The sequence below is a fragment of the Somniosus microcephalus genome, unplaced genomic scaffold, assembly GCF_052327205.1.
Source record: "Somniosus microcephalus isolate GS21.2 unplaced genomic scaffold, FLI_Smic_1.0 unresolved_chr4, whole genome shotgun sequence".
Classification (NCBI taxonomy): domain Eukaryota; kingdom Metazoa; phylum Chordata; class Chondrichthyes; order Squaliformes; family Somniosidae; genus Somniosus; species Somniosus microcephalus.
The window spans coordinates 12,467,324-12,481,046 of NW_028225182.1; the positions used below are offsets into that span (position 1 = coordinate 12,467,324).

Below are 13,723 nucleotides of genomic sequence, written 5' to 3' on the forward strand. Positions count from 1 at the left end.
CCCTAAATGACTTTGGACCTTCACTGTTCCCAGCTTTCCAACATTTAAACAATACTCACATCTGTCTTTCTTTGGTCCAGAATGGATGACCTCACATTTAACTGTGTTGAAATCCACCTGCCTCAGTTTTGCCCACTCAGTTAATCTATCAATGTCTCTTTGTAATTTTATGCTCCCCTCTGCACTACTTACTGTGCCACCTATCTTTGTGTCATCGGCAAACCTGGATATATGGCTCTCTATTATGTTATCCCTGTCATTAATAAATATAGTGAATAGTTGACCCCCCAGCACAGATTCTTGTGGACACCACAAGTCACTTCCTTCCAATTCGAGTACATTTCCACTGTCCCTACTCTCTGTCTCCCACCGCCTGACCAATCTCCTAACGAGCCCAATAATTTTCCTTCACATCCATGACCTTTAATTTTAGCTAACAGTCTCTTATACTGAACCTCATTGAATCCATTCTGGAAGTCCATATACAACACATCCACAGACATTCCTCTGTCTACTACTTCAGCTAATTCCTCAAAATTCAATGAGGTTCGTTAGACATGACCTGCCCTCTACACATCCATATTGCCTCTCTCTAATCAACTCACATTTCTCTCCGTGCTCAGTCACTTTGTCCTTGGCTGTAGGAGATTGTCATATATTCCTATCTCCCGTGTGGATGTATTACAGGATATTGTCAAACATCCTTTATCTCCAATACAAGCTCGAGGTGAAGGGAAACAGTGAAAAAACCTTTGACTTCGTTCAATAAAGTTATAATCAATCAGATACTGAAATATAACCCCTTCCATGCAGTGTATATGAGATATTGGTACCAATAAAACTCACACACCCCAGAGATACCGGCTTTGCTCCTCAAAGAGTCGATTTGAAGAGTTCCCCTTTTTTTATTACTCTGAGCTTCAGATTGCTGTATTCTTATATTTTTCATATTGGGACACGTGTGGGAATCATAAACCATCACTCCCTCCCTGTGTGTATCCTGATGATACAGTGGTTCTCATTTGTTCGGGAAACCTTGGATGTTTGATCGCTTCCAATCTTTATTTCAAAGACAACGTTTGTCTCTTCTCCACACGAGCAGTCGAAATTCCTGCTTCACACTCCCCCCTGCTGTGATAAAAGTCTGTCTCTTTCAGTGTGTGTCTTTCTCTCGTGTGTTTTAAACTTGCTCCATCCGGAGGGACCACCCGGCATCGAACTCGGCACCAGCTAAGAACACGGCAACGGCACACCCAGCCCCGTCGACCCTGCAAAGTCCTCCTCACCAACATCTGGGGAATTGTGCCAGAATTGGGAGAGCTGTGACACAGACTAGTCAAGCAACAGCCTGACATAGTCATAGTCACAGAATCTTACCTTTCAGCCAATGCCCCAAACTCCTCCATCACTATCCCTGGGTATGTCCTGTCCCACCGGCAGGACAGACCCACCAGGGGTGGCGGCACTGTGGTATACAGTCGGGAGGGAGTGGCCCTGGGAGTCCTCAACATTGACTCCGCACCACATAAAAGTCTCGTTGCTTCAGGTCAAGCATGGGCAAGGAAACCTCCTGCTGATTACCACCTCCCTCCCACCCTCAGCTGATGAATCAGTGCTCCTCCATGTTGAACACCACTTGGAAGAAGCACTGAGAGTAACAAGGGCACAGAATGTACTCTGGGTGGGGGACTTCAATGTCCATCACCATGAGTGGTTCGGTAGCACCACTACTGACCGAGCTGGCTGAGTCTGGAAAGACATATCTGCCAGTCTGGGCCTCCGGCAGGTGGTGAGAGAACCAAAATGAGGGAAAAACCTACTTGACTTCGTCCTCACCAATCTACCTGTCGCAGATGGATCTTTCCATGACGGCATTGGCAGCAGTGACCACCGCACAGTCACTGAGGAGACGAAGGCCCGTCTTCACACCAAGAACACCCTCCATCATGTTGTGTGGCACTACCACCGTGCTAATTGGGACAGATTCAGAACAGATCTAGCACCTCAAAACTGGGCATCCATGCGGCGCTGTGGGCCATCAGCAACAGCAGAATAGTATTCAACCACAATCTGTACCACCAAGGCCTGGCCTGGTTCAATAAGGAGTGCAGAAAACCATGCCAGGAGTAGCAGCAGGCGTACCAAAAATGAAGTGCTAAAAAGCGGAAGCAGCATGCTATAGACAGGGTGAAGTGATCCCACAATCAATGGAGCAGACCAAAGCTCTGCAGTCCTGCCACATTCAGTCGTGAATGGTGGTGGACAATAAACAACTAACGGGAGGAGGAGGCACCATGAATATCCCCATCCTCAATGATGGCGGAGCCCAGCACGTGAGTGCAAAAACACGGCTGAAGCGTTTACCACCGCGTTTATCACCATCTCACCCCCTCTCACTCTCCCTTCGCTCTCTCTCTCTCCCTCCCCTCTCTCTCCCTCCCCTCTCTCTCCCTCCCCTCTCTCTCCCGCCCCCTCTCTCTCCCGCCCCCTCTCTCTCCCGCCCTCTCTCTCTCCCTGCCCTCTCTCTCCCGCCCCCTCTCTCTCCCGCCCCCTCTCTCTCCCGCCCCCTCTCTACCTCCGTTCTCTCGCTCATCCTCTCTCTCATTCCCTCCCCGCTCTCTCTCCCTCCCCCTCTCTCTCCCGCCCCCTCTCCCGAACCCGTTCTCTCTCTACCTCCGTTCTCTCGCTCATCCTCTCTCTCACTCCCTCCCCGCTCTCTCTCCCTCCCCCTCTCTCTCCCTCCCCACTCCCTCTCTTTCTCTCCCTCCCCCCTCCCTCTCTTTCTCTCTCTCCCTCGCTCCCCCCCTCTCCCACCCTACGATTCACACTGTTGTCTCCCTATTAATGTGTCCAGTTTTAGATGTGGCCGTGTAATAATACTGTGTAATGTCAATGTAATGAGTACAGACTCTGAACACAAAGCTTCCTGTGGGTAATTGGGGAGAGGAACACCAGCAGACTCTGCAGGAATTCCCACTGGGAGCACAAATTCATAACATCAACTAGTTTATGTCGATTAGATTTGATTGGCTTTCAGGGAAATATTTTTACATCAATTTAAACATCAACCCACAGCTGTACGATGGGGTTAATTATGAGGTCATTGTGATGAAATATTCCATTCATCACTGCCTGTGACTGTGGTTGGTTTCAGGTTCCCCCTTACCATTGTATTGCCTGTGACTGTGGTTGGTTTCAGGTTTCTCCTCACCATTGTATTGTGTATTGGAATGTATTGAATGTGTTGTGTGCAGGGCTCCGCCCATACCTGGCCTCTATGTAAGCCAGCTCAGTCTGGCCTCACAGCCAGTACTGCAGACCTCCAGGGAAGATACCTCTCTCCACTGTGTGTTATCTTCTAAGTTAATAAAAGCCTTGTTTTGTTTCGCTAACATCGAGTCTCGGGATTATTGAGGCACATCAATTTTATTAACTTATTTTTCAACACAATGGATCAACTCCTGAAACCCGAACGTTTGGATTTGGATCAGCATGCTCCGGACGCATCAGCACGCTTCGGACACTGGTTTATGTGTATGGAATTCTTCCTGGACAATTCCGCAGCCGTCAAAGACGCTACGGACGCTGTGAGTATGAAACTCGGAATTCTGCGGAATTGGGTAAGCCACCGGGTTTACCCCCTCATCCAAGACGCCGACACGTACCTGGCCGCCTGCGACATCTTAAAGGTGCATTACCAGCAGCCTACGAATGAGGTGTATGCTAGGCATCTGCTCGCCACTCGCGCACAGCGACCTGGGGAATCGGTGGAGGAGTTCCTAGGCACCCTGAAAATGCTTGGCAAAGACTGCAAGTGCCGAGATGTAAAAGCCGCAGTGTACACCGACGAGCTTGTTCGCGATGCCTTTATCACAGGCCTCAGCTCCACTTACATCCGGCAAAGACTGCTGGAAAAAATGGGATTGGACCTGAAACAGGCTGCGGACACCGCGCGATCACTGGATGTGGCCCAGAGAAACTCGGACGCCTACTCTTCAGCCCGTGCCGTCCACGCCGCCACGTGTGCACCAAGGGCGCCGCCATCTTGGAAGGCATCTTCCCCGCCCGGCAGCCTGACACCGTCGGGGCCCCGCTCTCCCCCCCCAGAAGCCCTACGACAGCCGCGACGCGTCGGGGACCCAACTGCTACTTCTGCGGGCAGCCAAAGCACACCAGAAACCTGTGCCCGGTGAAAGGCACCACCTGCTTTAAGTGCGGTAAGAAGGGGCACTTTAGGAAGGTGTGCAGAGGGAACCCCGCTGGAAAACCAAAACCCGCCACCGCCGCGGGAGCGGCCATCTTGGACGCCATCTTGCCCGACCTCGTGGGGTCGCCATCTTGTGAGCAGACAGCGCGGACGCCATCTTGTCTCGATCAGGGCCCTACAGTGGCATCGGTCACAGTGGACCAGACCAGGCCCCACCCGCTATCCAAATCAATGGTGGACATCGAGGTAAACGGGTGCGGGGTTAAATGTTTAATTGACAGTGGAAGCACGGAGAGTTTTATCCACCCGGAACTGGCACGACAACTCTCCCTAAAGGTGGTCCCTACTCGGGGTACCATCTCTATGGCTGATAAAACCCAGACATCGACCATTCTGGGTTACTGCACAGTACAATTGTCCGTTAACGGGACTGTATACGATAATTTTAAAGTATTAATCATGAAGAATCTATGCGCGAGCGTGATCTTGGGCCTGGATTTCCAGTGCAACCACCAAAGCATCACGCTCAAGTACGGTGTGTCCCAGCCGCCCCTCACAGTGTGCGGCCTGGCTACCCTGAAGGTAAAGCCGCCTTCGCTATTCGCGAACCTCACCCCTAAGTGCCGGCCAATAGCGACCAAAAGCAGGAGGTACAGCTGGGAGGACAGGCGGTTTATCGCAACCGAGGTAGACAGGCTCCTGAAAGAGCGCATTATTGAATGCAGCAATAGCCCGTGGCGCGCCCAAGTGGTGGTGGTAAGGGGTAGCGAGAAGAAATGGATGGTGATCGACTATAGCCAAACGATCAACAGGTACACCAAACTAGACGCCTACCCGCTACCCCGCATATCAGAAATGGTGAACCAAATCGCCCAATACCGGGTGTTCTCCACCATCGACCTCAAGTCAGCGTACCACCAGCTCCCTATCAGACCAGAGGACCGCCCGTACACCGCCTTCGAGGCGAACGGACGCCTCTACCAATTCCTCAGAGTCCCCTTTGGGGTGACGAATGGGGTCTCGGTCTACCAGAGGGAGATGGATCGCATGGTCGATGACCACCACTTGCAGGCAACCTTCCCCTACCTCGACAACGTCACCATCTGCGGTCAGAACCAGCAGGATCACGACTCGAAACTCGAGAGGTTCCTGAAAACCGCACAAAAACTCAACCTCACCTACAACGAGGACAAGTGCGTTTTCAACACCACGCGCCTCTGCATACTAGGCAGCGTGGTGGAGAATGGGGAAATCGGACCAGACCCCGACCGATTGCGCCCCCTACGGGAGCTGCCCCTGCCCAACACTCCCAAAGCCCTGAAAAGGTGCCTGGGGTTATTTTCTTATTATTCCCAATGGGTCCCCAACTACTCCGACAAAGCCCGCCCCCTCTTGAAAGCATCCTCTTTTCCGCTCTCTGCTGAGGCCCACGCCGCCTTCAAAAGCATTAAGCAGGATATTGAGCGGGCCACGCTACAGGCAGTGGACGAGAACACTCCATTTCAAGTGGAAAGTGATGCGTCTGACTTTGCCTTGGCGGCCACCCTCAACCAGGCGGGGCGGCCCGTAGCTTTCTTCTCGAGGACCCTCCAAGGGCCCGAGATCAGACACTCCTCCGTGGAAAAGGAGGCCCAAGCCATCGTGGAGGCAGTGCGCCACTGGCGCCACTACCTAGCCGGCAAACGCTTCATCCTACTTACCGACCAGCGGTCGGTAGCGTTTATGTTCAATAATAAACAGAGGGGGAAGATCAAAAATGATAAGATTCTTCGGTGGCGGATCGAGCTCTCCACCTTCGAGTATGACATCATTTACCGGCCAGGGGCCCTTAACGAATCCCCAGATGCCCTCTCACGAGGGATGTGTGCCAGCGCCACCGGGGATCGGCTACAGACCCTCCACAACGACCTCTGCCACCCAGGGGTCACGCGGCTGTTCCACTTCATAAAGTCCCGCAACTTACCCTACTCGATTGAGGAAGTTCGGTCTCTGACCAGGAACTGCCGCACTTGCGCTGAGTGCAAGCCTCGGTTCTACCACCCTGATAGAGCCCACTTAATCAAAGCTACACGGCCCTTTGAGCGGCTCAGCTTAGATTTCAAGGGCCCCCTCCCGTCCGTCGACCGCAATGTTTACTTCCTGAACATTGTGGACGAATACTCCCGGTTCCCATTCGCCTTCCCCTGCCCAGACATGACCAGCGCCACGTTCATTAAATGCCTCAACAGCCTGTTCTGCCTGTTCGGTATGCCGAGCTACATCCACACGGATAGGGGGGCGTCCTTCATGAGTGAAGAGCTACGCCAGTACATGCTGTCCAGGGGTATCGCCACGAGCCGTACCACCAGCTACAACCCCCGGGGTAACGGTCAAGTGGAGCAAGAGAACGGGACAGTATGGAAAGCAGTCACTCTAGCTCTAAGGACCAAGGGCCTCCCTATCTCCCGCTGGCAGGAAGTCCTCTCAGATGTGCTCCATTCGATACGGTCGCTATTGTGTACTGCCACTAATGCCATGCCTCATGAACGAATGTTTAGCTTCCCCCGGAAATCCACCTCAGGCGTATCCATGCCATCATGGCTCTCCACCCCGGGTCCGGTCTTCGTGCGAAGGCATGTGAGGGGCCATAAGACGGACCCTCTCGTGGAGCCAGTGCACCTACTCCACACCAACCCCCAATACGCGTATGTCCGGCACGCCGACAGAAGGGAGGACACCGTGTCAATAAAAGATGTCGCCCCAGCCGGTAATGACAACAACCACGGCAATAGCAGCAACAACGACCACAGCAACTCTTACCCACCCACTACTCTTTCATCACCCCCGGAAGAACATCGACCAACGGCACCCCCACCAACTACCCCTTCAACAACCATGGCGGCACCCCCGGCAGAGACCCAGGAGGCCACCGGGGACACCCAGCCGACACCCGCGACACCACAACAGCCACGACGGTCGCAGAGGACTACCAAAACCCCGAACAGACTAAATCTATAGAAGGGGTGAATGTGATTAAATATTCCATTCATCACTGCCTGTGACTGTGGTTGGTTTCAGGTTCCTCCTTACCATTGTATTGCCTGTGACTGTGGTTTCTTTCAGGTTTCTCCTCACCATTGTATTGTGTATTGGAATGTATGGAATGTGTTGTGTGTCGGGCTCCGCCCATACCTGGCCTCTGTAAGCCAGCTCAGTCTGGCCTCACAGCCAGTACTGCAGACCTCCAGGGAAGATACCTCTCTCCACTGCGTGTTATCTTCTAAGTTAATAAAAGCCTTGTTTTGTTTCGCTAACATCGAGTCTCGGGATTATTGAGGCACATCAGTCATCATCAGCAGCGAGGTCATCAGCTGGCAGGTCAGGTGACCGCTTGAGCCAGAAGGCATCACAACCCGATCTGTGACTGGATTCAGAGCCCAAACCCTGTCACAATGGCCTTTTCAAATCAACTTACTTGCTGCTGGAAAACACAGCAGGTAAACTTTGTGTTTGACCGCGAGGAGAGCGAGTGAGAGATTTACAAAACACAATCAACTCTTGTGAAGATCAGTGAGTAAAGGCTGAGAGCTCTGTGCTCGAGCAGACCGTGAGTTTATCAATAGGAGATAGGCCGAGAAATTCCTTTCCCCGAGAATGGGTGCGGGGATCGGGATGGGCTCGCAACACAGGTCCGTTCGGAGGACTGCAGGCAGTTTGCCAACTTCGTGCTGCCGACTCTGCTGAGCACTGAGCACTGAGCACGGGGGGGTGAATAACGCCAAGGGCGCGGGTCCGATCCCCGTATGGGCCATCAGCCTAATTTTATGGTCTTTCCGAAAATATAAAATACAAACTTTAGAAGGAAGCCAATGCAGACAGAATCTCACGGGGGATTTATTTGGATTAACATCCACTGCACCTTTGCCACCGGGGCTGAGAGACACATCTTTCTGTTTATTTGTCTTTCTGGGTTTGCTGATGAAAGTTGAACAGGTGGCCTGTTCCCGATAATGGTCACAAGCAGGTAAGAGACAGACAGAGCGGCTCTGACCCCGCGAGATGGGCAAAAGGCTTCAGTTCAGGAGAAATGCATCAATGAATTGTTCGCCCAGCACCGAGAGAGACAACATCCAGAGAAAAACACAGGAGGACATCGATTTCAAGTGGATGCCTACCCGCACTTAGTGCCGTGCTTTCGTGAACACGTCTTTTGTGTGCTCGTCTAAAAAATGTCATTTTGTCCGAACAGTTTGCCTGTCGCGAAAGGAACAACTGCATTGCTGTGCTTGCTGGCAGGAGGCTTGCTGCAGCTTCCCTGGTGGTCTACTGGTTAGGATTCGGCGCTCTCATCGCCGCGGCCCGGGTTCGATTCCCGGTCAGGGAGCAGTGCGTTTTGGGGCTGTTTGAATTGCCCGATTTGCAGAGCCTCTCAATCGAGCTTGAGCGCACCACAGTCCGGAAGGGTCAGCGCGCTACCTGCTTCCAGCACGATTCGCTGGAACCACAGTCTCTCCCGCAATTCTCCAAACACCAATGGATTCTTTGGGCGGTTGCCCTCGGTCGGCGCCCGTTGCTCAGACTACGACCTTCCAGGACCTTCCTTTCAGGTGAGATCCCCGTGAGATGATGCCACACTGCAGGTGAGTTCGAACTTACTCGTCGCCACTGTAAAGTCTGCACCTCAATAATACACGCACTTCGGGAGAACAGTTTAACAGGTACTTTACTGAACAAGAGGCAGCTTGAAACTGAAACTACAGAAGCCTGCTAGGGCCTTTTATACAAGGGTGGTCACTGCCAGTACTGCAGTCTAAGACCAGTTATTCCCTTAAAGGTACAGACACAACAGAGAACAATAAATCAACCGTCATTGATTCAGGCAGCAAACGGTCCAGCAACCGTGGTTGGTACGCAGATGCCTTCACCCTGTATGTCCGAAATTTCCAGCAACTGGGACAACAAGAATTCAGGTTCCACAGAGATTTGAACTCTGATTGCTGGATTCAGAGTCCAGAGTGCTAACCATTACACCATGGAACCGTTGCTGAAGATTTCATTAGCTCTTTTCTCAAAATCAACAACATTAACGTCTCCACCATTCAACTTTGTCTCGGCCTGGTCTCATCCTTAACTTCAGCTTGCCCAATTGCCCCTCTGCTAAGCCTCGGTTCTGAGCAAATCACACAGCCGCCTTGATGGATCTTGGTTCTCAAAACGCTGCTTCTTTCTCACACTGCTCAGAGCAGCTTGTATTACAGTCCTGCCTGATAAAATGTGTACAAACCTTGCAAGGCACTGCTGCACTAAAGAAAAGCAATTGTTAACTTTTTTCGAGAATACTAAGTGCAATGCCTACGTTTCAAGAAGCTCTGCTTTCAATTACAACAATTATGCCAGCCGAATGCAGCTTGCAAAGAAAATGTTGAGCAATCTGCTGTGGAATCAAATGAAGCACTGAACAACACATATCTTTCTGCTCCGCTCATTTGGAACAGGGAATGAGAGGTTCAGCCTATCATCTGATGTCGAGTACAATAAATCAACCGTCATTGATTAAGGCAGCAAAAGCCCAGTAACCGTGGTTGGTATGCAGATGCCAAGCATGTATGCCCTAAATTTCCAGCAGCTGGGACAACAAGAATTCAGGTCCCACCGAAATTTGAACACGGATCACTGGATTTAAAGTCCAGAGTGCTCACCATTACACCATGTAACCGTTGCTGAAATGTTCATTAGATTCTTTGCTCAAAATCAACAACATTACCGTCTCCACCATTATACTTTGTCTCGGCCAGGTCTCATCCTTAACTTCAGCTTACCCACTTGCCCCTCTGCTCAGCCTCGGTTCTGAGTAAATCACACAGCTGCCTTGATGGCTATCGGTTCACAAATCTCTGTTTCTTTTTCACACTGCTCATAGCATCCTGTATTGCAGTCCTGCCAGGTAAAACGTGAATAATCTTTGCAAGGCACTGCTGCACGATAGATAAGCAATTGTTAACTTTTTTCGAGAATACGAAGTGCAATGTCTACGTTTCAAGAAGCACTGCTTTCAATTTCAACAAGTATGCCAGCCGAATGCAGCTTGCAAAGAAAATGTTGAGCAAACTGCTGTGCAGTGAAATGAAGCACTGGACAATACACATCTTTCTCCCCCCCGCTTATTTGGAACTGGGAATGAGAGGTTGAGCCTATCATCTGATGTCCAGAACAATAAATCAACCGTCATCGATTCAGGCAGCAAACGGTCCCGTAACCGTGGTTGGTATGCAGATGCCAATCTTGGATGTCCCAAATTTCCAGCAGCTGGGACAACAATAATTCAGATTCCACCGAGATTTGAACTTGGATCGCTGGATTCACAGTCCAGAGTGCTTACCATTACACCATGGAACCTTTGCTGAAGAGCTCCCTATATTCTTTTCTCAAAATCAACAACATTACCATCTCCACCTTTATACTTTGTCTCGGCCTGGTCTCATCCTTAACGTCAGCTTGCCCACTTGCCCCTCTGCTGTGCTTCGGTTCTGAGCAAATCACACAGCTGCCTTGATGGCTATCGGTTCACAAATCTCAGCTTCTTTTTCACACTGCTCATGGCAGATTGCATTGCAGTCCTGCCAGGTAAAATGTGAATAATCTTTGCAAGGCACTGCTGCATGAAAGATGAGCAATTGTTAACTTTTTTCGAGAATATGAAGTGAAATGCCTACGTTTCAAGAAGCACTGCTTTCAATTTCAGCAAGTATGCCATCCGAATGCAGCTTGCAAAGAAAATGTTGAGCATTCTGCTGTGCAGTCAAACGAAGCACTGGAGAACACACATCTTTCTCCCCCTCTTATTTTGAACTGGGAATAAGAGGTTGAGCCGATCATCTGATGTCGAGAACAATAAATCAACCGTCATTGATCCAGGCAGCAAACGGTCCCATAACCGTGGTTGTTATGAAGATGCCAAGCTTGCATGTCCCAAATTTCCAGCAGCTGGGACAACAAGAATTCAGGTTCCACCGCGATTTGAACTCGGATCGCTGGATTCAGTGTCCAGAGTGCTTACCATTACACCATGGAACCTTTGCTGAAAAGTTCCTTAGATTCTTTTCTCAAAATCAACAACATTACCATCTCCACCATTATACTTTGTCTCGGCCTGGTCTCATCCTTAATTTCAGCTTGCCCGCTTGCCCCTCAGCTAAGTTTCGGTTCTGAGCAAATCACACAGCTGCCTTGATGGCTATCGGTTCACAAACCTCAGCTTCTTTTTCACACTGCTCATGGCAGATTGCATTGCAGTCCCGCCAGGTAAAATGAGTATAATCTTTGCAAGGCACAGCTGCACGAAAGATAAGCAATTGTTAACTTTTTTCGAGAATACGAAGTGCAATGCCAACGTTTCAAGAAGCACTGCTTTCAATTTCAGCAAGTATGCCAGCCGAATGCAGCTTGCAAAGAAAATGTTGAGCATTCTGCTGTGCAGTCAAACGAAGCACTGGACAACACACATCTTTCTCCCCCTCTTATTTGGAACTGGGAAAAAGAGGTTGAGCCGATCATCTGATGTCGAGAACAATAAATCAACCGTCATTGATCCAGGCAGCAAACGGTCCCATAACCGTGGTTGTTATGAAGATGCCAAGCGTGCATGTCCCAAATTTCCAGCAGCTGGGACAACAAGAATACAGGTTCCACCGAGATTTGAACTTGGATCGCTGGGTTCAGAGTCCAGAGTGCTTCCCATTACACCATGGAAACTTTGCTGAACAGTTCTCTAGATTCTTTTCTCAAAACCAACAACATTACCATCTCCACCATTATACTTTGTCTCGGCCTGGTCTCATCCTTAACTTCAGCTTGCCCCTCTGCTAAGCTTCGGTTCTGAGCAAATCACACAGCTGCCTTGATGGCTATCGGTTCACAAATCTCAGCTTCTTTTTCACACTGCTCATGGCAGATTGCATTGCAGTCCTGCCAGGTAAAATGAGTATAATCTTTGCAAGGCACAGCTGCACGAAAGATAAGCAATTGTTAACTTTTTTCGAGAATACGAAGTGCAATGCCTACGTTTCAAGAAGCACTGCTTTCAATTTCAGCAAGTATGCCAGCCGAATGCAGCTTGCAAAGAAAATGTTGAGCATTCTGCTGTGCAGTCAAACGAAGCACTGGACAACCCACATCTTTCTCCATCTCTTATTTGGAACTGGGAATAAGAGGTTGAGCCTATCATCTGATGTCGAGAACAATAAATCAACCGTCATTGATCCAGGCAGCAAACGGTCCCATAACCGTGGTTGTTATGAAGATGCCAAGCGTGCATGTCCCAAATTTCCAGCAGCTGGGACAACAAGAATACAGGTTCCACCGAGATTTAAACTTGGATCGCTGGGTTCAGAGTCCAGTGTGCTTCCCATTACACCATGGAACCTTTGCTGAACAGTTCCCTAGATTCTTTTCTCAAAATCAACAACATTACCATCTCCACCATTATACTTTGTCTCGGCCTGGTCTCATCCTTAACTTCAGCTTGCCCCTCTGCGAAGCTTCGGTTCTGAGCAAATCACACAGCTGCCGTGATGGCTATCGGTTCACAAATCTCAGCTTCTTTTTCACACTGCTCATGGCAGATTGCATTGCAGTCCTGCCAGGTAAAATGAGTATAATCTTTGCAAGGCACAGCTGCACGAAAGATAAGCAATTGTTAACTTTTTTCGAGAATACGAAGTGCAATGCCTACGTTTCAAGAAGCACTGCTTTCAAATTCAGCAAGTATGCCATCCGAATGCAGCTTGCAAAGAAAATGTTGAGCATGCTGCTGTGCAGTGAAATGAAGCACTGGACAATACACATCTTGCTCCCCCGCTTATTTGGAACTGGGAATGAGAGGTTGAGCCTATCATCTGATGTCCAGAACAATAAATCAACCGTCATCGATTCAGGCAGCAAACGGTCCCGTAACCGTGGTTGGTATGCAGATGCCAATCTTGTATGTCCCAAATTTCCAGCAGTTGGGACAACAAGAATTCAGGTTCCATCGAGATTTGAACTCGGATCGCTGGATTCAGAGTCCAGATTGCTTACCATTACACCATGGAACCTTTGCTGAACAGTTCCTTAGATTCTTTTCTCAAAATCAACAACATTACCATCTCCACCATTATACTTTGTCTCGGCCAGGTCTCATCCTTAACTTCAGCTTGCCCACTTGCCCCTCTGCTAAGCCTCGGTTCTGAGTAAATCACACAGCTGCCTTGATGGCTATCGGTTCACAAATCTCTGTTTCTTTTTCACACGGCTCATAGCATCTTGTATTGCAGTCCTGCCAGGTAAAATGTGAAAAATCTTTGCAAGGCACTGCTGCACGATAGATAAGCAATTGTTAACTTTTTTCGAGAATACGAAGTGCAATGTCTACGTTTCAAGAAGCACTGCTTTCAATTTCAACAAGTATGCCAGCCGAATGCAGCTTGCAAAGAAAATGTTGAGCAATCTGCTGTGCAGTGAAATGAAGCACTGGACAATACACATCTTTCTCCCCCGCTT

The 13,723-nt window shown here is 49.7% G+C and overlaps 2 non-coding genes across 2 annotated transcripts; both read right to left on the reverse strand.

Moving 5' to 3' along the window:
- Nucleotides 1-9,154: 9,154 nt before the first annotated feature.
- trnaq-cug (transfer RNA glutamine (anticodon CUG)) lies at nt 9,155-9,226 on the reverse strand. The gene has a single exon. It is a non-coding gene; the product is annotated as a tRNA-Gln (tRNA).
- Nucleotides 9,227-10,510: 1,284 nt separating this feature from the next.
- Nucleotides 10,511-10,582, reverse strand: trnah-gug (transfer RNA histidin (anticodon GUG)). The gene has a single exon. It is a non-coding gene; the product is annotated as a tRNA-His (tRNA).
- Between the last annotated feature and the right edge of the window lie 3,141 nt (nt 10,583-13,723).